Genomic DNA, 21,720 nt, shown 5'->3' with positions numbered 1-21,720 from the left:
GATATGTATACTGTTGTTTTTGAGTGTAAAATGCTTCTGGTTTGTTGAAAGCTGGTGCTAGAAGACGGTAAACCGCATCACAAACCTGGAGTCCATACTTCTCTTTTCTGAAAGCTGGTCTGTCTACCTGTAAAACCGCATCACAAGCCTGAAGTCCGGAGTACTCTGTATAACTTGTATATGTGTTTGGTTTCCTACCAGAAGTAAACTCAGATAATTTGTTATAACTTTTGATTCCGGTGTTTTCAATTCCTTTCTTTATTTTAATAGAGATTTCAGCCTCATCCAACGAACGGCGCGTAGCAGAGGGGGTGGCTATCAGCCACCACAATAGGTGTTCTGCTCCAACAACACACAAGGGGGCAAGACATTTATAAAGCAATAATGGGAATGCTGAATGAAAGAGGGTGCAGCTGCCTTTATTCATAACTGTGCAGCTCACACTGCGACTCGGAGGGATCAAGCACAGACACAATAACAATGAAAACTGCTGCATACAGATTATTTTTGTTTTTGCAACCTCGTGTTAAGAATCTTGTTGCAATTGTTTAAAAGTTTGAATGACCGTAATAAACGGACCTTTGTCTTATTGAAACATTATTTTTGGACCTTTAAGATTTGTATTTGAGTACCCCTGGTGTAGATGAATATTGAGAGTAGATGAAGTTGTTTTGTTTATCATGCTTTTCAAAGAAAGTAATTTGAACTTTATTATTTGGGAAATGAACCGGAAGTGCTAGTTGATACATTTGAAAGGAGTTAAAAATAAAACAGCTCCCCTAGCGGACATAACTTGAATTGACTTGATACATACGTAAAGACACAAATATGTATTAACCATGAATTAATCAATTGGTAAATTAAAATAGTAGTAAAGAGGAAACTATTAAAGTAAAATGAGAAAATAATCCTAAAACACACTGAGGGATAAAGGGGGAGACATGATGGAAACATTCACTACACTTTAAGCAGTGGGTGTTTTGGAGTACAGAGTAGAACTATATTCTTCAATCTTTTCATCATGTTAACAAATTGTTTGTTGAGATTCTTATTCATGTGTGAATAAAGTGGTAATTTAATTTGTTACAATATTGATCTACAGATTAAAGGGATAGTTTTAGGAACCACTTTAACATTATCCATACAAATAAAGATTTGTCTGAACTTATAAAGGGAGCGCTAGGACCAAGCCAAATATAGTATTCCAATCTAAAGTATTGGTTTCACCATTGTAGCATAGTTATTACCATAGGAGGGCTTTAAGATGGAAATATGAAATGACTTGTTTTGAAATCCTTGATAAAGGAGGGAGTAATTGCTGCATGTTCGGACACCCAAGGTTCCACACACTGCTAAGGAGGTTAACATTGTTTTTTAAGTAGACCAGAATTGAAGATAAATGAGTATAATGAGCTATAAATACATAGCAGAGCTACACAGATCCTAGTAATGGTTTGACTCAAGATAATAGTTATGTACACAAGTTTCTGAAATAGATCTATTAGACATTTTAATACTAATTAGGTGTAAATAAACTGCAGTAGTAGTACTATAAGGAAGTGAATTTTGTACCAAATTCCAGGACATGTGGGAGGCAGAAGTCCCAATGAAAAGTTAGAACCATCTTGAAAATCATAGTTGAAATCGTGAATGAATAAGGAATGGCGCTCCGCATATGACATCTTTTTGTAGATAAAGGGTACCCGCCTATGCTGAATTACCTCTGAAAAGACTCTGCAGAGCACGACATGGCCAAAAGACCGAGACCAAATGACCTTTGACCCTGACTGACAGTGTGACAAAAGCACTGTCAATGACTGACTCTGGGGTGTACCTGACCACACCTGACTTGACAACCAGACGGTATGAGTGTGAATGAATGTCGGCATGTGATCAGTGTAACTGCATGATTCTAAAACAATAACTAACCAAGCATGTTTTTGGACTAACATATTATTTTGGAGCTCCAAGGGAAATGAGAGGTTTTCTATAATTCCACAAAAATGGGAAACCGCACATGGGACCCGTTTCTAATCGACTTGATGATATTTTACTCCCACAGGAGTTGGCGTTTTGCAAATGAAAAACTCAAACTATAATCTGAAGATTCTGTTTCTTTTAGGACTGAAAGATGGAGAGAAACACTTATTTTCACTGAGGTGTTTACTGTGGAAAGATAATAATAATGGATGTAAAATTGTAAATAATGTTCGCTATGTCCCTAACCAAAATGTAACTGAAAGTTTTCTTTCCTCCCCTCCCCATTTCAGGATTTTATTACATATGAGTTCATGTGTAAAAAGGGGGGAGTGTGTATAATGTATAACGTCAACATGGCTGTCAAATTCACAATTTACATTTTTCTTTTAGGGATTGAAAGTAACCTTCCGCCCCAACCTAGATGTTCAAACTGAGCATTGAATGATAGTTTTAGAATGAACCTGCTCCATATCTGGGGATAAGATACTGTTTGATGAATGTTGACATGTTTCTAAATATTGATTGCATTTTGAACAGGTAACACAGATGCAGAAGCAGTGGCCAAGGGGCTACTGTGAGAGATGTAATTCCAGAATGGAATACCAAATAAGTTGACCTGTGATAATGAAACAATTTTGTAATATTTTAACAGATATTAGAGTAACTGAGGTTTGAAACACCAAAAGAACATATTACAGTTAAGTTATGCTAAAACATAGTAATGTAATGACACAGAATTTAATTTAGACAACATCTTGTCTGGTAAAGAATTAGAAGTAAAAGCCATAGACTTTATTGTTTAAGTCATTATGGGGATATAAATGAACACAAGGGCAATTTAAATTCATAATAGAAAGACATTTGATGACAGTATGTTGGAATTCTGCATTCATTTTTCAGCTTGATAATAGACGGGTAGAAGCAGTATTGCCAGGTGCAATTGATGGGATTTCTGCACACGAGCCAAGCAGAGAATGACGTACCTTTCAGGACAGATACACCCAGGAAATCATTCACTGACAGTATCATGACTTTAGTTGTTTTCAATCCATAATGAAATTATATTACATAACGTTAGTGTGTGCCTTTACCACAAGCAGGAATAGTTCATTGTTATATTTAGATTTGAAAAAGATTACAAGGATTTTATTTAGGAACAACACAGATGCTCATCAGACATTTCCGAGCTATTGAAATATGTTATTTAGTTCACCATGAAGATGTTTTATTTTGTTTGTAACATATGCCGAGTATTAAGATTCAGATATCAGCAGGTTCTGAATTATTATTCCTCTGTCCCACAACCAACATGAATGTGGATGGGGAGAACTATATCTGATATAACCAGCAGAGATTCCTAAATCGCACCAGAGACACAGTAAAAGGATGACACAAACAGTCAGATAAAAACAGACCGATAGAATAGCGCTAGACATTAGTTGAAAAAGGGAGTGTATGCAACACTGAAGAGGATAGGATTGTTTAAATAAAGAGTAATATTTAGCTATTTTCAGATAGTTTTATCCTTCTTATATTTTGTGAAAGAACAAGTGCCTTTACACCAGATACAGTATGAAGATGATTTATGATGTGAAAGGAGGGAGTTAGACGTTTTCCATACCAAGCTAATTGCTGCTATTTTACAAAGTGACATTAAAGGTTTAAGCTAGAAGTTATGCACAAATGAAAAACTTCGCATTTATGATGAATATGTATTGTTCCTATTTGTATTTTCTACCCTTTATGAGTTATGTACTATGCAAAGTTCAGATGAAGAACTCATTGATTTCAGTATTATGTTCATATCTTAAAGGGTATGAAAGAAGGGATTGTTAGAAATTAAAATCAATGTTGATATGGCGTAATTTGAATGAAATACACTGTATTTCATTTAACACTAGAACCGCCAGAGATATTTTTATACCTAAAACCGCCACCTGGATCAAATTGACCCGCTATTAGAATGCATTGATTTTCAAGGTAAAATGTTCTTTTATTGAACAGAGAGTTTTACCGCGGCCAGCATAACGTACTTTCAACTCGCCCCACAGCTGTTTGCTGCGGAGCGCAGCGCGAGCAGTCTCCCGTGAGCGGGAGCACACTCCTTCACTACTGAGTGAGTGAGTGAGTGAGTGAGTGAGTGAGTGAGTGAGTGAGTGAGTGAGTGAGTGAGTGAGTGAGTGAGTGAGTGAGTGAGTGAGTGAGTGAGTGAGTGAGTGAGTGAGTCAGTCAGTCAGTCAGTCAGTCAGTCAGTCTCTCTCTCTCTATATCTATATATCTATCCATCTCTCTCTCTCTCAATCTATAAGGAGGAACCGCAGTAGACAAAAGGCGTTGCTATAGCAACACGTCATGTTTATATGAAAAGGGGTGGGGTCAATATGACCCGCTTGGCGGAAATAGGTATAAATGGCAATTTTTTGGGCGATTTCTTCAATCTGACTTCATATTGACCATTTTTAACAACATAGGGTGCTACATAACACAATTTCAGGAAAAGTCACGGACTGGAAGACTTTAATATTTTATTGAAAAAAAGTTACACACAATAAAAAACAGCTCTGGGTTAAATTGACCCGATTGGCGGTTCTAGTGTTAAATCTGTTTTATTCTAAAAACCGGAGATTCACACGTGACTTCCGGTTTTCCGCTGGTGAATTTCGTCATTTCCGGTTAGCATTAGCATGTGGCGAAATGCTACGTTTTCAAACTGAATTGAAGGTGAAATAACGTGATGTTGTACACTAAACACCCTGGGTTTAACACTCATTTATTCACGCTGGAATGAGGTTTATTAGGGAATGTTTAAATCACCAGACGAGTGATGTAATTCAGCAGCAGAAACCGACAGGATTTGCATTGGACACGCCCCCATCAACGCCGGCCAATAGGAGAAGACTACAGTTGTTACCTGGGAGCCACAAGAAGGATCTGTCTCTTTCCTTTCCCCCAGCTGACCCAGCGCGGACGGGACCAAACAGCTGGCAGGGGGGAGCCACCAACGCGCACATTTCATTTGTAAACCACCGCATCTTTTGTGTAATTAAATGCTGTTAACTTTTATAAGCTTGCCTTGACTCTTTTCAGTCTCTCCTGCTCTCGGGGTTCAAGAATAACCAACACCCTCTACTGGACTCTATGGGTACAGTGGGTGGAGCCCCCGATGAACGCCCTGTCGCCCCACACATCGACCCACCACACTGTAATATTGTAATCCTGATAGTAATCCCCAATTCTTTTAAATATCCCCTGATTATGTTTTTTTATGAAAATGTAAGTTAACAGTTGTATCCCGATTACATAATCGTCATATGTAATCCGTTAGTCCTCAAACCTTACCATAACCTTCTTTGAGTTTTTACCGTAGGCTTTATTCATACATAAATTGAACCATATAATTGGTTCAGCATTCAAACCATTGTAAAACGTAAAACCTCTGTAAATGGTTTGTTTAACCCTGTAAAGGCCAAATATAGAATTTGTTTTTTGACCTTTCAGATGTTGTTGTAGGGAGCCTCTGGAGCAGAAATTAAAGAGTTTTCCAATTTGTTACGTTTTGGTAAGTTTTTAGGGACATTTTATAATATTGCAACGTTGGCCTTAGGTGGGCGCAGAATTTCTGTATTTCTACTCACATTGTCTGCATAAATATATTGAACAACTAAGGGTTAATTTGCAGGATTGATTGCTTACTTAGCTCCATATCAGCATGAATAATAATCCCACATCAGTCATATTTGTTATGAATAGTCATTTATTAAAGCTCCCATGTCATGCTTTTCCAGTTATTACCCGTCCCCTTGTGTGTTTTGAAGGTTTTTATGCATGTAAACGGTGTGCAGAGTCAAAACCCTCAAAGTACACCCTGTAGCGTGTAAAACTCTAACACAGAAAATACCTCCCCAAAACGCCTCGTTGGAGATACGTCACTGCCCATTTGAGTCTTCCATTTAGTTCCGGGTACGGCATGATGTCATGCGGTACCCGGAACAAAATGGACCAATCCGGAAGAGCTATAGTCACACCCAGCGGCGCTGGCCACACCCTCTGCCAGCCTAACATTTACTGTTGGAAGCTCTGGTTCAGTTCACAATCGATCCAGTCATGCCAATGCCAAGGACCTGTTTCCTGAAATGTGAGGAGAAATCTGAGCTGTTTGTCCTACCGACGGAAGAACCACGATGAAGTCAGTGGTTGAAATGTCTTTTTAACACTGTTCCTTCAGAGGTTCGAAGAACGTTACTGTGTGCGCGGCATTTCACAGACGAAAGCTTCCAAAACATTGCCCAGTTTGAGGCCGGATATGCACAGCATTTCAAACTGAAGGACGATGCTATAGAGTGGCGAAGTCCCTCCCACTTACTTCCGGGGTATGGGACCTTATTTCGGAAAAATTATGCATTGAAGTCAATGGGGAGAGAAAACTTATCTTTCGATCCCGTTTGAATTGTGCCATGAATTACACATATGATGTTTGTCAATCTTAAAAAATCATTTCCATGTCAAAAAAGTCACAGTTTGTCGTAAAACTGTTGAAATATAAGACTATGAAAAATACGTAACTAGAAAGACTACAAATCCCAGAGTCGCGTAAGTGATGTCACAATTGTTTACCTCCACCATTCAGATACCTAAGATCAGCGCAATATAGATATAATCTATCTATATGGCGCTGGCTAAGATAAGATAACTTTAACAAGATGCCTGTGTGCTTAGTACCAGGTTGTTATTATACCAGCAATGGGTCTTGCTCGTTCTTTTGCTTCCCGTCTGATGAAACGACCAGGAGTGGCTTGATCAAGTTAGCTACCTAGCTAGTAGCTAGCACGTTAGTTAGCATTACAGCCTTGTCATTTTTATTAGCCTTAACATGAAGTAACATTAAGTAACCCAAAATGTTAAACAGTAAGAGTAGTAGTCATATTTCGTGAACCCTTTGAATAGTACTGTCACCGGTGTGATCATTCTATAATACACCATTTAATTCCGGGGGAGAAATGCTAACGCTAACGTTAGCATCGGCGATCTTTTCTACTTCATGCTATCTGCACAAATGGTTGACATCAGGGTTGCCAACTCTCACGCATCTGGCGTGTGACACACGCTTTCACTCTCAATCTCACGCTCTCACGCTGCCCAAACTATTCTCACGCCAAAAGCAAGAATACCGAAGACAAGAAACGGTTTTGAAAACTTTTGTCACGTAGTGATCGTCTTCTCATTAGAACATCTTTGATAATGTCTTCTGGCCAATCAGAATCACGATAACGGCGTGGTGTTGTTGCAGGAAGTCCCGACGGAGAATACTTTTGCGGTAGTACATCTCATATCATCGATACAACATTACGTGTTGATAGAAATCAACACGTAATGAAATAAGACCCCACGGTTTGATCATTGATAGGTGTGTGGGCTGTCTTTCATTTTGACACACAGAACAATGGGGGCTATCCACCCTTATCCACAATGTAAAGTAATTCACACAGCCTCTTCCCTCTTCTCTCTGTGAGGAGCAGCAGGTTCAGCTTTCAGAACAAAGTAACACAAAACTAAAATGGCATTCATTTTTTTAAATATGTAGTAATAGATTTATTTATTTTTCTTCTCAAGAGAGTACCAGAATGTGTATTTGATGTTAGTATTTAAAAAAATCTCCTGGGGGAGAATCCCCCCAGACCCCCCTGCAGGGGTTGGGTTTTCAGCATGTCTACTCTTTCACCTGTGGGGAAATTGCAGGATTGGCTCCAGGTCGCCCTTTTTATTTACTACAAGACAAATGTGCCTTTTTATTTCATACAGTTCAATTTGGATTGAGAGAGACAGGGAAATAATCTAAACCTCACGCGTGGCGTTTCACTGTCGGGGGGAGCGTGTATGTAATTACATTGCAAATACTGACTTGAGCCCCACCACTGTATGGGTTAGCCCTACCATAGATTACCCAACAAAAATACTCTGGAGCCGCAACTGCAACTGCAGATCTAAGATCCAGTAGAAATGATAAAAAAGTAAAAGTCTGCTGCTTATTGTTCTACTAGGCCAAAATAGAGTCAAAGAGTATATGAGAGTGAGAGTGTGTTAATTAATATATTTGGCAGTTTGGAGTAAGTCTGTAGATTTGTTTGTGTGTGTGTGTTTCATGTATAGGCCTCTCACGATAATTAATTTTGTTGGATACATTTTCCCGGAAATTATTGCGATAAACGATAATATTGTCGGCACCGTTGTATGACCATTTTAGACCACTGACATAATGATAATATATAATAATAATTCAAGTACATCCTTTCAAACTGCTAGTCACATCCTCATGTAAATGGCAATTTATCGAGGTCAGAAAAGTTATCGAGTTCATTTTTATTTATCGTACGATAAGTCAATTAATTGCTTATCGCGACAGGCACACAATAAAACAGTGGAAACAAACATGTTTGACTTTCATTAGTGAATGAAACTGTGTGCCCTTTATAGTCTGTGTCCATTATTGTGTATTTGTATATATTGTATATATATCCTATATATATGCTAAGGTCTCGCTGCTGACACGATAGCAGTCATTTCGTGCGCATATGTGTAATTAAACCGAATTAAACCCATGATATCAAAATCTCACTCCAGCCAGGTACCCAAAGTTGGCAACCCTGGTTGACATTAAACATTAAAACGACCAGGCAGTTCAGAGAGAATCAAAGGAAGGCAGGCAGGCAGCTTTGCATGACATTCTTCAGGACGTGTTTCATTGTGGTGATAGTGAGGGTAGTCAATCATTTGTTGACATGACAGTAGTGACGGCCATCTTGGTGACGTGTGTGGTTGACCAGAGATGTAGTTCATTTAGCGTTTCACACAAACAAATGTGTTACTTCACAGTTTTACGACACATTTTTTTTTTTTTGACTTGCAAAATTATCTTTTAAATTGACAAACATCATATGTGTAATTCGTGGCACAATTCAAACGGGATCGAAAGATAATCTTTCTCTCTCCATTGACTTCAATGCATAACTTTTCCGAAATAAGGTCCCATGGGGCTCAACCGGAAGGGGAGGGACTTCGCCACTCTATTCCTAGTTTGTTTGGACCGTTTGGAGCAGGGGAAGATTCGGGTACACAACCTGTAAGTTTGCATTGTTATTTGTGTATTTATCAAACAAGACTGTTTAAATGTATAAACTGTGTCGGACTGCTAAGCCATTGACACAGTGCTAACTGTGCTAACTAAGTTGCTAGCGTTTCCATATATCAACTCTAATATCAGCAGATGGCCTTGCATATAGTACATGTATCTCATAGCAGGAGAATGTCTGCATTCACACACGAAATACTCATAGACAGTATACTCCGGGTGATTTGCCGTACGGTCAGTCGCGAAACGTAATTACATTATAGCTGGCGTAGCGTGTATGCTACCGAGCTAACCAACGGAGCTAGACATGGGTTTGCTCGGGAATTTTTTTGTGTTATGCCAGCTACAATGAATGTAGCAGACTACCCGTATAAGATTGCAATTGTAAACACATTCTTGCTAGCCTAATATGAATCACTAGCTTTTGTTCATAGTGGTTTTATTACACTAAACAAGCCTAGCTTACTGGGCTAACGACGTTGCTAGCGTTTAAATATATCAACTACAATGTCAGCAGATGGCCTTACATGTTTGTCATGGCAGGAGAATGTCTGCAGTCACACACGGGATACTCATACAGTATACTCCGGGTGATTTGCCGTACATTGTGACAGTACATGTACATACTGCATGTATAGCTAACGAGGCTAGCTATACATGCTAGCGCAAAACAATGTATATTCATGCTAGTTACAATGAATGACCGAACGTAGCAGACTACCCGTATAAGATTGCAATTATAAACACGTTATTGCTAGCCTAATATGAACCACTAGCTTTTGTTCATAGTAGTTGTATTACACTACATTATAGTTGCCGTTCCTCCGAGCTAGCATTCATATCGTGTTAGCTACCAAAGTAAACAAGAAAGCTAGGTTAGCATATTAGCTGGCAAGCTTACTGTCTTGATAAGATAGATGGATTAGATAGATCCACACTCCTACCACAACTACTACTAACGAATCTAAAACAACTAAGTTTCTCTAATATTTTGTGATTTGCATTTGATTTCGTCCAGCCAGATCCTGCCGGACAATACATGACGGGACTACCACACTGATGCATCGTCCTAAAAAGCCCCGGCTGCGAAAGGCAAGATGCCGACAACGGGGAGGAATTGATGATATACCGTGTATATATGTATATTTATGTTCATTTTGTACATTTCTAAAAATAAAGTTTAATGGAAATACTTAGTAGGCCTATCCTTTCTTCCCTGAATTATTTGCTCCTATAACATATCATTCATATATAGCAAACCATGATTTGATTTCTCATCAAACAGTAGTAGTTTATTACAGGTAAAAATAACTTACTCTTTGTTATGACCGGCTCGTAGGCCACAACGGAAAGACAAGGAGACATACACGAGTTTACAAAACCACGGCACATTTATTGTGGTAAATGCAGAGATAGGTGGTCGAGGGGAGAGGATCGCCGAGTTCGTCCTTCTGCAGCCGCTTTGGAGAGAGACAGGGGCCGCCGTGTGACTCCGGGTAGCTGGGCTTAATAGCACCTCGGCTCCGGCCAGGTGTCCGTGATCGCGCTGATTAGCCTCTTCAACTCCACCCCATCGTAAGACCTGCAACACACCTGCACAAAGGCCCTGGGGCCGTCACACTCTTCTATAACAACAGTTGTAGGTACAGTTCGGTTAGTTAGCGTATAAAATATACGGCTGTACCGACGCCATTATAAGACTGATGTTCCGCTGAGAGCGAGCCGAAAAAAGCACTGTTAGACATGGGCGGAGCCTCTCTGGTGGTTGACTAATCAGAACAGAGTGGCCGAGCTGACCAATCGGAGCACACTAGGCTCACAGGGAGGGGGGGGGGCAAGAGCTCCAATGAGTCGTTTAGTGGAGAGAGTGAATACTGCGGAATACACATACTTTACAGAGATGCTGTATGCGAAACCAATGTGAGTTTGGAAAATTGCACAGTCTAAATCTATTTTAGTATACCTCAACAATGTAATTATGATCAGTGGAAATGGCCATGACATGGGCCCTTTAAATAATAATACAATGGTAGACCCAAAAACAGTTCCTGTCGTCGGAAAAGCAGAGACGGACGTCACACTTGGTGCATTGTGTGTTTGTGTACCCTTTACTGCAGTGTCTGCAGCGTCTTCTCTTTGTCTTCACTGGAAAATGTGCCTTGTGTACATCCAGTGGAGGTTGCACAGCAAAAACCAGTGTACATTGTACTCTATAAGAGTACATTTAACACCAGTTTTGGGGTTTATATAGGTCCAAGAGTTTGGTGTTCTCTGAACACTGTCAAAAGTGTAAAATATAAACTCCAAATAAAGAGTTCGATTTGAACACTTTGGGAGTCAAAATATACTCTATAACTGGTACTTTTTTGACACCGTTTGAGTGCTTTCCAACACGTGCAGTGTAAACCTAGAACCAGGGTTGGGAGGGTTACTTTGTAAATGTAATCAGTTACTGATTACTGAATACATGGCTCTGAAAGTAATCCGAATACAGTTACAGTTACGTGTCTTAAAAAAGTAACGTATTCAGATTACTTTTGGATTACTTTATTTTTCCATCACAGATGGGTATGTTTTGGTGTACAGGAGACACAAAAAGCAAAAGGAAACTGAACGTGTTTTTACTGTTTTAATGGCTTATCAAGAGCACAACTGAAACATAACATCTGAAACGATGTAACAACATAATACACTTTTTGGGGATGCAGCTTGGAATGTGAGGAGTGAGGGTCACGGCTTAGAACGGGCGTGTCGCCTTCTGTCCTGCCAGTGTTGGCAGGACATGAATTAAAATGTCGAACTCGGACTTAATTTTAAGGACATTTCGGCCAGGGGTGTAGAGCTATATTTGTTTAAGCACCGGATTGGCAAAACAGGAGAGTGTGTGCACCAGTTTGCCTTGATCTATGAATTCATGTCCGTGACACTCACAGTATCTGCTGCCCACAGCTGTTTTATAGAAGGAAAACCTCCTTCACTTCATGAAATCTCTGCGGCACCAGGAGGCAGCGGGAGGGTTAACTCAGCCTCTGAGAAGAGGAGCGCGCAGTGCCTTTCACGCACCGCCTTTCACGCACCGCCTTCACTGTGTTTACCTTCAGAATCATTAGAAAGGCTAACGAGCGACCGCAGGCTGATGTGTGTTAACCACACACACACACACACACACACACACACACACACACACACACACACACACACACACACACACACACACACACACACACACACACACACACACACACACACACACACACACACACACACACACACACACACACACACACACACACACACACACACAATTTAAACGCAGACTTTTGTTCCTCCATGTTTCGTTGTTATTGTTTCACTGAGCGGACCCGCACATTTTTTTCAAACGCTCCCTTTTTTGGTCCATCTGCGGCGGTAATAGGTTTTTTGCGCTGTGATGATTCGGCTGTACCTTTAGTAATGAATATTAAATGTTGTGAGGAAATCTTTCCACCAATAATTCCAATAAGTAATCCAAAATGTATTCACTTCAGGTTTACGAAAGTAACTGTAATCAGATTACTCGTTTTTCAAATGTAACGCGAGCTGAATACAGTTACTTGATTTCTGTATTCTGATTACGTAACGCCGTTACATGTATTCCTTTACAACCCAACCCTGCCTAGAACCCTCAGAGAGTTACAAATGTACTCTTAGTCAGTCTTTTAGTGTCACTGTGCAGAGCTGATTATTCAACACTTTGAGAGAGAAAATGTACTCCATGGTCATTTTTAACACTGTTTCAGTGCTGTTTAGCTGGTGTACACCAAACAAACAATTTCGGGGTGAATCATTAACACTTCAGGAAATAAAGTATACATCAGATTCTTGCATTTATTTTCAAAAATGTGATTTTGATGTGTTTTAAATATAACATCTAATCAGTAGCAACATCAAACAACCCAGTCATAGGTGGAAATGTGTGTCCATTTGCTCATTAGGCCTCTTTAGCCTGGGGAAACACTTTAGAGGTCATCATTCCAAAATCCTGTTACAACAAATGGACAACGTGGAATACCATACACTAGTGCTACACTAGTGTTAATGTGCAAAGTAAACTGACAAAAATAGTGTTTTGAAAGACTAACAATCACCGAGCAGGATGACCAACATCTAAAAGTGTACATGGCAACCAGTTTACATCAATGTTGTAGATGGTGTTCTGTAAAAATGTGTACATGCCGTTTAAGGCCTGGTCATAGGAGATCCCAAACATATAATGTGCTTTAAAAAGTTCATCAAAACTGACAAGGAAGACTTGGCCTTTCAGGGAAGGAGCTCACCATCCAACGCAATGTAGTACTCATGGAGCTGTTTCTTGTGGTCCCAACTGCTAGGATGTAGGGTTGCCTCCACTGGACCAGAGTACTCCTGAAGGCTGGAGATGACTGTAAGATAACAATAAACACAAATATAACTACACTGTACATCATATTTTGATGGATGGGTCAAACACTGACAAAAACCTTTGATAGCAAATCAGATCAGCTCAGCCATTACCATGCACAGAAGTCAAATGCAACATACACATTAATGCAGCAGTAATATAAAACCTAAAAGCATCCCAAAAATAGTAAAACACTGACAGGGACAATTTCACTGCACAATGAGTGCTTTTACTTGATACTTAAAGTACATTTAGCTGATTATACTGGCATACTTTTACTTAAAGGTAGGGTAGGTAAGTTTGAGAAACCGGCTCGAGATACACTTTTTGTTATATTCCATGGAATGCTCTTAACATCCCGATAGCAATGAATATCTTAAGTGCTTTGACAAAAAATCCATAAAAAAAATGTCATCTGTGGAAGCCGTAGTACTGTAAAAAGCACGACCAATCATTTTAGCCGGCCCGGCTAAAATAACTGGATGGCCTACCTGCCTGTCAGCCTTCCATCTGTGCACAAATTTATCTCGTGCCCTCATTGGTCATGTGCGCGTTCGTGTGTGTTGGAGGAGGGGCTCTATAAGGAAGTGGCAGATTTTCTCCGGTTGTGTATTTTCAAATTCTAGCGATCTCGAGCCGGTTTCTCAAACTTACCTACCCTACCTTTAAGTCAGGTTTTAAGTGCAGGCCTTTTACTTATAGTATTTTCACAGGGTGGTATTTCGAGGGGTGAGAACCAGAGGGGCGTAAGTGACATTTGACCAACTTTACAGGAGAGCCAAAACAAAAAATGACCATACTTTGTCCTGACTTTGTTTATCAAATTAAATCTTTAATATGAAAACTTTATAAACATGTGGATGACAATATACTTAATGAACGATATTTTGACATTCGTTGAAACAAATATACTTCTATCTTTTTTTTATTCGGAAGAAAGTCACTTGCGCCTTTTTGGAACTAATATTTTATCTCATATAAACTAAGAAAAAGGGCGTATCTGATAAAAAATAGGAAAAAGGCTTTACATTTATGAGTTGAAAAGTAACAGTAATCAATTGTTATAATAAAAATATCATAAAAATATCCTTATCATATTAGTTCATTGAATGTAATTATTACAACAAAAAAACATTAATAACCATTTTACCAAATAGTTAATTGTTTAGCCATTTCCCCAAATAACCAATTAAAAATAGGCTACAGAGTCCATTGTGATAATATAAAATATCAATATCACATTAGTTCACTGAATAACAATACATTACATTAAACCTGGCCTAATAACTGTTTGGCAAATCAAAAAAGACTTTAGAACATTGGGAATGTCAAATATAGCAATATAATTATATACGACAACAGCATATTTCATGCAGATCATGTACATTTCAGATTGATTTGAAACGACATACTAGCCTACTCTGCCTGAATGACTTGCAAAGACTGTAGAAGTCCACATAGGAGTGAGGGATACTCCCATTTGTGCACAGTGTGAGTACACAGTTCACAGCAGTGATCCCAGGTGGACCTGTGTGCATCTTCTTTGGTTAAATTGCATGAGCACCTCTGGTCTCCTGCTTTCCAACTTGCAGCTTGGTCGGACAGCTCATATTTGAACTGAATCCCTTTCGGATCCTCTTTTGTGTAGCGCAGCCATTTCATTTTCTGCCAACTAACTGTTTGTCCCTTTGTGTCTTTGGTTCTGTTTCGGACCGTGTGTTGTGAGAAGGACTTGAAATCCAGAAAGTCACTGTGCCCAAGCTCAATCACCTTGTATGGCCTGTTCCTCCTTGCCATCCTCACAAAAGTGTAGTACCCCTCCGGACTGTACACAGACACTTTTTTTCTGGCGGTCTCAATGGCTGCATGGACACTGTCCAACACAGTCTCACGGCATTTCGTGTTATAGTCACGAAATTAATCTATTGATTCGTGTTCACCAACACGATTTCGCCATTTTTTTCGTGTCACACAGAACGATTTTAAAAGCAATGTAAATAATAACAAATTAGAAGAAAAAAGACATTTAAAAAAATACAGATTTAAGTATTCTAACACAGAACGATTTTAGAAGCAATGTATTTATATTGGTAGTATGTTTCGTGCCTGCACCATATAATAACAAATTAGAAGGAAAAAAAGATGACATAAAATACAGATTTCAGTATTCTGAGGCTCTGAGCCCCATTTCTTTTCCTCACTGACGGCAAAAAAACTCAGACATTATACAATTTAAAATAAAAGGGATAGGGTTAGGCTTAGGGTAAGATATTGAGTAAGAACATGTTTTTATGAACCACACAGCTCTGGTCTTCCAAGACCTGACCGGACAAAAAGACGTGTTGCAGGCACGAAACATACTACCAATAGAAATACATTGCATTTAAAATCGTTCTGTGTGACACGAAAAAAAGGTGAAAATCGTGTTGGTGAACACGAATCAATAGATTAAATTAATTTCGTGACTAATAACACGAAATGCCGTGAGACTGGGTTGCACTGTCACATTCCATCTGGCTGTGACCAGACTCCATGAATGTATGGTGAATAATGGAGATGGGCAAGGTTTTAACTGCATGGAGACACATGGCACTAAAACCAGCATTCCTGTTCTGCCAAGCCAAGTCCCTATGGACTTTGCCACCACCGCCCTATAAGCTTAGTAACACTTCTTCAGCAGTGAAAAGCTTTCTTCTCATGGTTGACCTAACTTGCTTACATGTGGTGTCAGCCATTCAGACTCAAGTGCTATCCAAAGGCTTTACCATAATACATTTCTCAGGGCCAAAAGGACGGAAGTGCACTTACGCCCTTTTGGCCCCAAATAGTTCAGTGTGTTCTGTGTTAGGTATTTTGGTTTTTGATTAATAACTCTGGATTGGTTTAGAATTCACATGCAATGTTTTGGCAGTAGAAAGAGCTCATCAAGAGCTTTCATTTGCTATATATAACTAATTTTGGACCAAAATGGTTCTGGTTCTCACCCCTCGATTTGTACTTTTACTAAACTTAAATCATATGAAAACTTCCTCCACAACTGGAATTGGTCTATTGCACATGTACAGTACCAAATGTAGTGCAAAGTTAGACTTAACTGCTAACAGCATTATATCAGGCGGGAGGCGAGAGCTTCGAAATCATTCAATCTACATGAGTAACGTAAATTGGCGGTAGCTAAGCTAACAGCTGCTAACGTTAACGGTCTCATTATTTAAAACGGTGCCTGCAAACTAGAGTATTCAAGGCCGCTGCGGCACGTCCGTAACGTTACACCCTGTCGAATGATTGGAAAGAGGAGCGGTTTTCCCCCTGAGTCAGTGTGAATGAAGCCTAACAATTAACATTAGCCCAAGTCACGGGAGCGGCAGCTAAAATAGCAAACTAATACATCTTTCGTTGTCAGAATAACGTTAATCTGATTGACTACGGCTAACGTTACCCCTACAATAACGTCACAAATATTCTACTTGCTAACGTTATCGTTTTTAGTTGTTTAGTTATACAAATTAAAACAAGACAAATATGAATTTTCAGAATGATTCACTTGGTGTCTACTTACCTAACGTTACCGTCCTGCGGAGAAATGTTGCCGTGTTCGATCCATGGATGTATAACTCTTGCATCAATCTGAAACGGTCACGGTCGCGCTTTTCCTGGAGAATATTTTCAAAAAGTCGAGGGTCACGAGGCTGCATTAAACCAATGAGAAGGCGCGGCCTATCTGATGACGAATCGAAACCTAAGATCATATGCGGACCAGACAGACTCAATGCAAAGATATACTCTGAGGGAGTCCATCATCCCAGGATAAACACTACACAAGTCAACACCAACACCACACCAAAGAGAGGTTCTGGTGCACTCTGAGAAGTGTACTTTATGTCCATTCTACTCCAAAATGTAAACATTTCTACTCTGGTCATCAGTACTAGTAGGATTTTAATACTTTGGTATTTGCTGTGTGTGATCTCTTGGATGGAGCCCCGTTTGGTGGACTCCCATCACCTGAGGATGGTCTCTTCTGAGCATTCAATTGAGTTGTGTTCACCTGATTAGAACAGAATCAATTTAGATACATGTTAAAAATATTACAGTGAAATATTAAAAATATTACAAACCACAAGCAACATTTTAAAGAACCTGCATGCACATTGGAGAATACGGAGAGGCACCGCCAAAGCACTCGATTCATACACTAACAGATTGGTGCACATACAAGACATGGTGTCATCCATCCTGGTTTAGTATTGTCGAGATGATAGTTGGCATTTAATTCCCATTCTATTTAGTCTACAGAGGCAGAGAAAAGAGCCATTTAACACTAATCCTCACCAAATAATACATTCATTTGTGTGCAGATTGGGAGGATTTAACGCCAGCTCACAACCAAACAAGACGGGAGTGAAATGGATGCCACCATGTCTGTGTGTCGGGGGAGAGGGAAAATAAAGTGATTATTTCACAGTCAATAGACACATATCACAAGTTCCATTCAAGTGTTTATTTGGTGCGACATCTCATTTAAAAGGTGTTTTTAATCATCATATTTCAAAAAATGTATGAAATTTGTCAAATGGAAAAGCTTGGTTTGTAAGCTTTTGTAATTACAGCTGGCTGCTAACACTGAGATTTATTAAAAAGTAAGGCCCGATAAAACTGGCATATGCGTCACTTAAAATGTTGAAAATGTTCTGAAAATAGCGTGCACAATGAATTGTACACTTTGAGAAGTGTATTATTTGCACAAGAGAACATGTACAATCTTAAGGACTGTTCACACTTTTTGGGTGTATTTCTGGTAACCAAAGTGGTGCAATTTGGACCTGCGACACGTTTAATATCAGTATTTATTGAATAGAGAACAGTAAAGCAATTGCTGCTCCGGCTTTGCATCAGTGTAGCATAGTTACTGCACTAGGGGTCAAAACAAATATTGTAAGCATATGTATGTACAGTATGTCAGGGTTCTTACAGTCATTAAAAACCTGGAAAAGTCATGGAAATTCTAAATGCTAATTCCAGGCTCTGGAAAAGTTATGGAAAACAATATTTTTCCCAAAGTTTTGGAAAAGTCATGGAAATGTAACTAAAGTTGCATCAAATATAATTTATATTTTATCTAATCGCCGAAATAGTAATACTATAATGATAATAAATACTGTATCGTATAGTAATGAAACGTAAAATGGCATTTAACTGCATGTCGAGGTATTTTGCTGGTGAGAGATTTTAGTTGCTTTAGCGTGTAGAAGCTAGTAAGCCAACTATTGGATTTGTTTTAGATAGGCACGGCATGTTTCATATGCAGACCTTATTTTCCTGTTCCATGTGGTACCGCTGAGAAAGAGTAATCTTTTTGGTCATGGAAAATTAGGTAAAGGTCATGGAGAAGTCGTGGAAAAGTCATTGAAAATCATTGGTGAAAAAGTGTATGAACCCTGGTATGTATCTATGTATATATGTATGTATTGTTTGCAGGGGGCGCTAAATGCAGTAGTGTTTTTTAAATCTGAAAAAAGTATCCCCACTTTTTCTAACAAAGTGACACCAATGGAGACTGGGGTGGTGTTTCTACCACAATATAGCTTTACTTTTATATTCAAGTTGTGATTAAAAAAGAACGGGTAAGATAATGTGTGAGTATTATCTTATAGCCATTGTTACTTTTTTCTCATCTCTAATTAAAGAAAGTTAAAAGTACCCCATGGTTTGACACGATGCACATTCATGCTGAAAGTGTTGTGGTCTTCCACTAATTGACATTCAGAGCTCAAATTCTCAATCACCTTTCACTAACTCATCCCCCCTGTTGCTGTCAAATATAATGAAGCACAAGTATTATGAAATAGCGTTTCATAAAAATGTTCGTGCTGAGACATACAGTAAAAAAGTGATTTAATCTCCACTCAGAAACACTTGTATCCCATTAAACCCTGCCAAAACTACTCAAACTATTAAATACAATGACTTTGATGTAATTCAACACCTGTAGTAAAAATACATCTACAATATATAATTTAATTCACTTTAATTCTTAATCTTATGACCTTGAAAATGTGGATTTTCCCTTCTTTTTTCCCAGAAGTACCTGTTCGACTCGATTGAACAGCAATACAAGCCATGCAAGACATAGAATATACTACAGATAAGATGACTGACATTGATGGAGTGGCTGCATCTGGAACTCTAACACACCTGCATTATAATGAGGTGGCAATGATAGAAAATGATGGATAGCTCACAGCATGGAGGGGTGACATGGAGGAGGGGATCTGAGGTGAAGTGAGGCAGGATAGAGATGCAGATTTCAGGGGACAGATCAGCTGTCACCATCTTCAAATGTTGTTGTTTTTTAAGTTTATGACGTTTAAGCATGTTTCTCTGCAGTGTACATGAGAGCAACCCACCCGGTTGCTTTCCTTCTACGTCATGGTCCCACCCCTTTATCTGCTGTTATTTGAGTGGTGATCACTACAAATTCTTACTTTTTTTTTTTTTATCTACAAAGATCTCAAATACAATAGTTTATCAGGCAAACACTGTACAATGTCATTGGAGGTCATTGATTTGTGTTAGCATATGATGAAATTAAAAGCAACAGGTGATTGAAACCTTTTCAAGGGACGAGCGGCAGGAAGCAAGCTGACACCAAACTGGGATTTCCTTGGCTTGTCAGTGTTTTTAATCTAAAAGCAGCATCTACATTCAATACTTTGACCTTTTAACATTACAAATGTTTACTTTGATGCTTGACGCTAATTTGATTAGCATTATAATTTAGCTGTGAAGAAGTGTTTCCCACAGAAGAACACATATTGCCTGACCAAAAAATGCTAGCGTGCTGGCAACAGTAGCTAAGGAATTGAGAATATTCATAACCCTAAACATGGCATCTTTTTTTAGAAGGTGTAGTTCAGGAAAAAACATATAAATGGAAATGTGTCTTACTCATTACAAACAAATTATTATAAATGTTGTTATATCTCACAGGCTCCGCCCTCTACTGGACTCTATGGGTACTGCCCTCGACCTCCCTATGCGAGCATTCACCTACTGAGAAAACTATAAACCTAGCGGGCCTACCTGAGTGCGCGCAGGCCCACAGTATATAAGGCGGCCTCGCCTCCCGCCCGTCATCCTTTTCTCTTCAGCGAGCAGGATAAACAACTGAGAGTGAAAGAGAGAGAAGAAAATTGAGAGAATGAAAAACTCACCAGTCCTTGAGCACCGACCTTGCCCTGCATGCAACGGCCTAATCGCAGGTGCCGATCCCCACCGCCTGTGTTTCGAGTGTCTGGGGCCTGAACACACCGGGGACGGCTTGCAGTCTCCCTCCTGTAATGCCTGCCGGATTCTACCACAGCTTAGCCGCCGGCACCGCATGGAGCACTTTCAGGCCTACTACGCATCGCCAGAAGAAGCGAACAACCACGTGGACCTCGAGGTGGTGGAGATGGAGGAGCAAGAGGTGGTGCCATTCGTTTTCGCCATCCCGGCAGGCCGGCCGGCCCCGTTCGTCGACAAGGAAGACGACGAGGGTTCCTCGGTGTCGCGTGCTTCTGGTTCCGGCGCCCGGGACGGGCCGCCTCACAGTTCCGCACGTCAGGACTTCCCAGCTGTGATGGCCATCGCGGCGGAGTGTGTAGGGTTACCGCTCCCCCCGCCACTACCGCCAAAGCCAGTGAGCCGCCTCCGTCAGGGGTTTTACGACCCGGCTTCCCCGGCGCAGCCGGCCTTCGTTATATCTCTCACAGGCTCCGCCCTCTACTGAACTCTATGGGTACTACCCTCTATGCAAGCATTCACCTACTGAGATTTCTATAGACGTAGCCGGCCTTGGGGCGGGCCTACCTGAATACGTGCGCATCTCACCGTATAAAAGGAGGCCTCGCCTCCTGACTATCATCCCATCCCTTACAGCGTTAATACGTGGGCGCACGGCCCTCATAAGTGTGGCCGCGGTGCGTTCAAGGAGCTCCGCAGGAGAACGGTGGTTTACGTTTGTAAACTCTAGTTCTAGAGTGATGTGTGTGTGGAAAAATGCATCCAGTAAAAACGATTGCTTTTATTCCAGAGTAAGAGTCATCTCTCTCCACAATTCCCCTTTTCCCCATAATGTCCGTTTCAAAGAGACGGCATTGTGACAGGGTATTATGGCCGGCGTATTACTGTCAGAGAACACACTACGCCTAGA

This window comes from Trematomus bernacchii, unplaced genomic scaffold (assembly GCF_902827165.1).
Source record: "Trematomus bernacchii unplaced genomic scaffold, fTreBer1.1, whole genome shotgun sequence".
Taxonomy (NCBI): domain Eukaryota; kingdom Metazoa; phylum Chordata; class Actinopteri; order Perciformes; family Nototheniidae; genus Trematomus; species Trematomus bernacchii.
Note: the sequence above shows the minus strand (reverse complement) of the source record.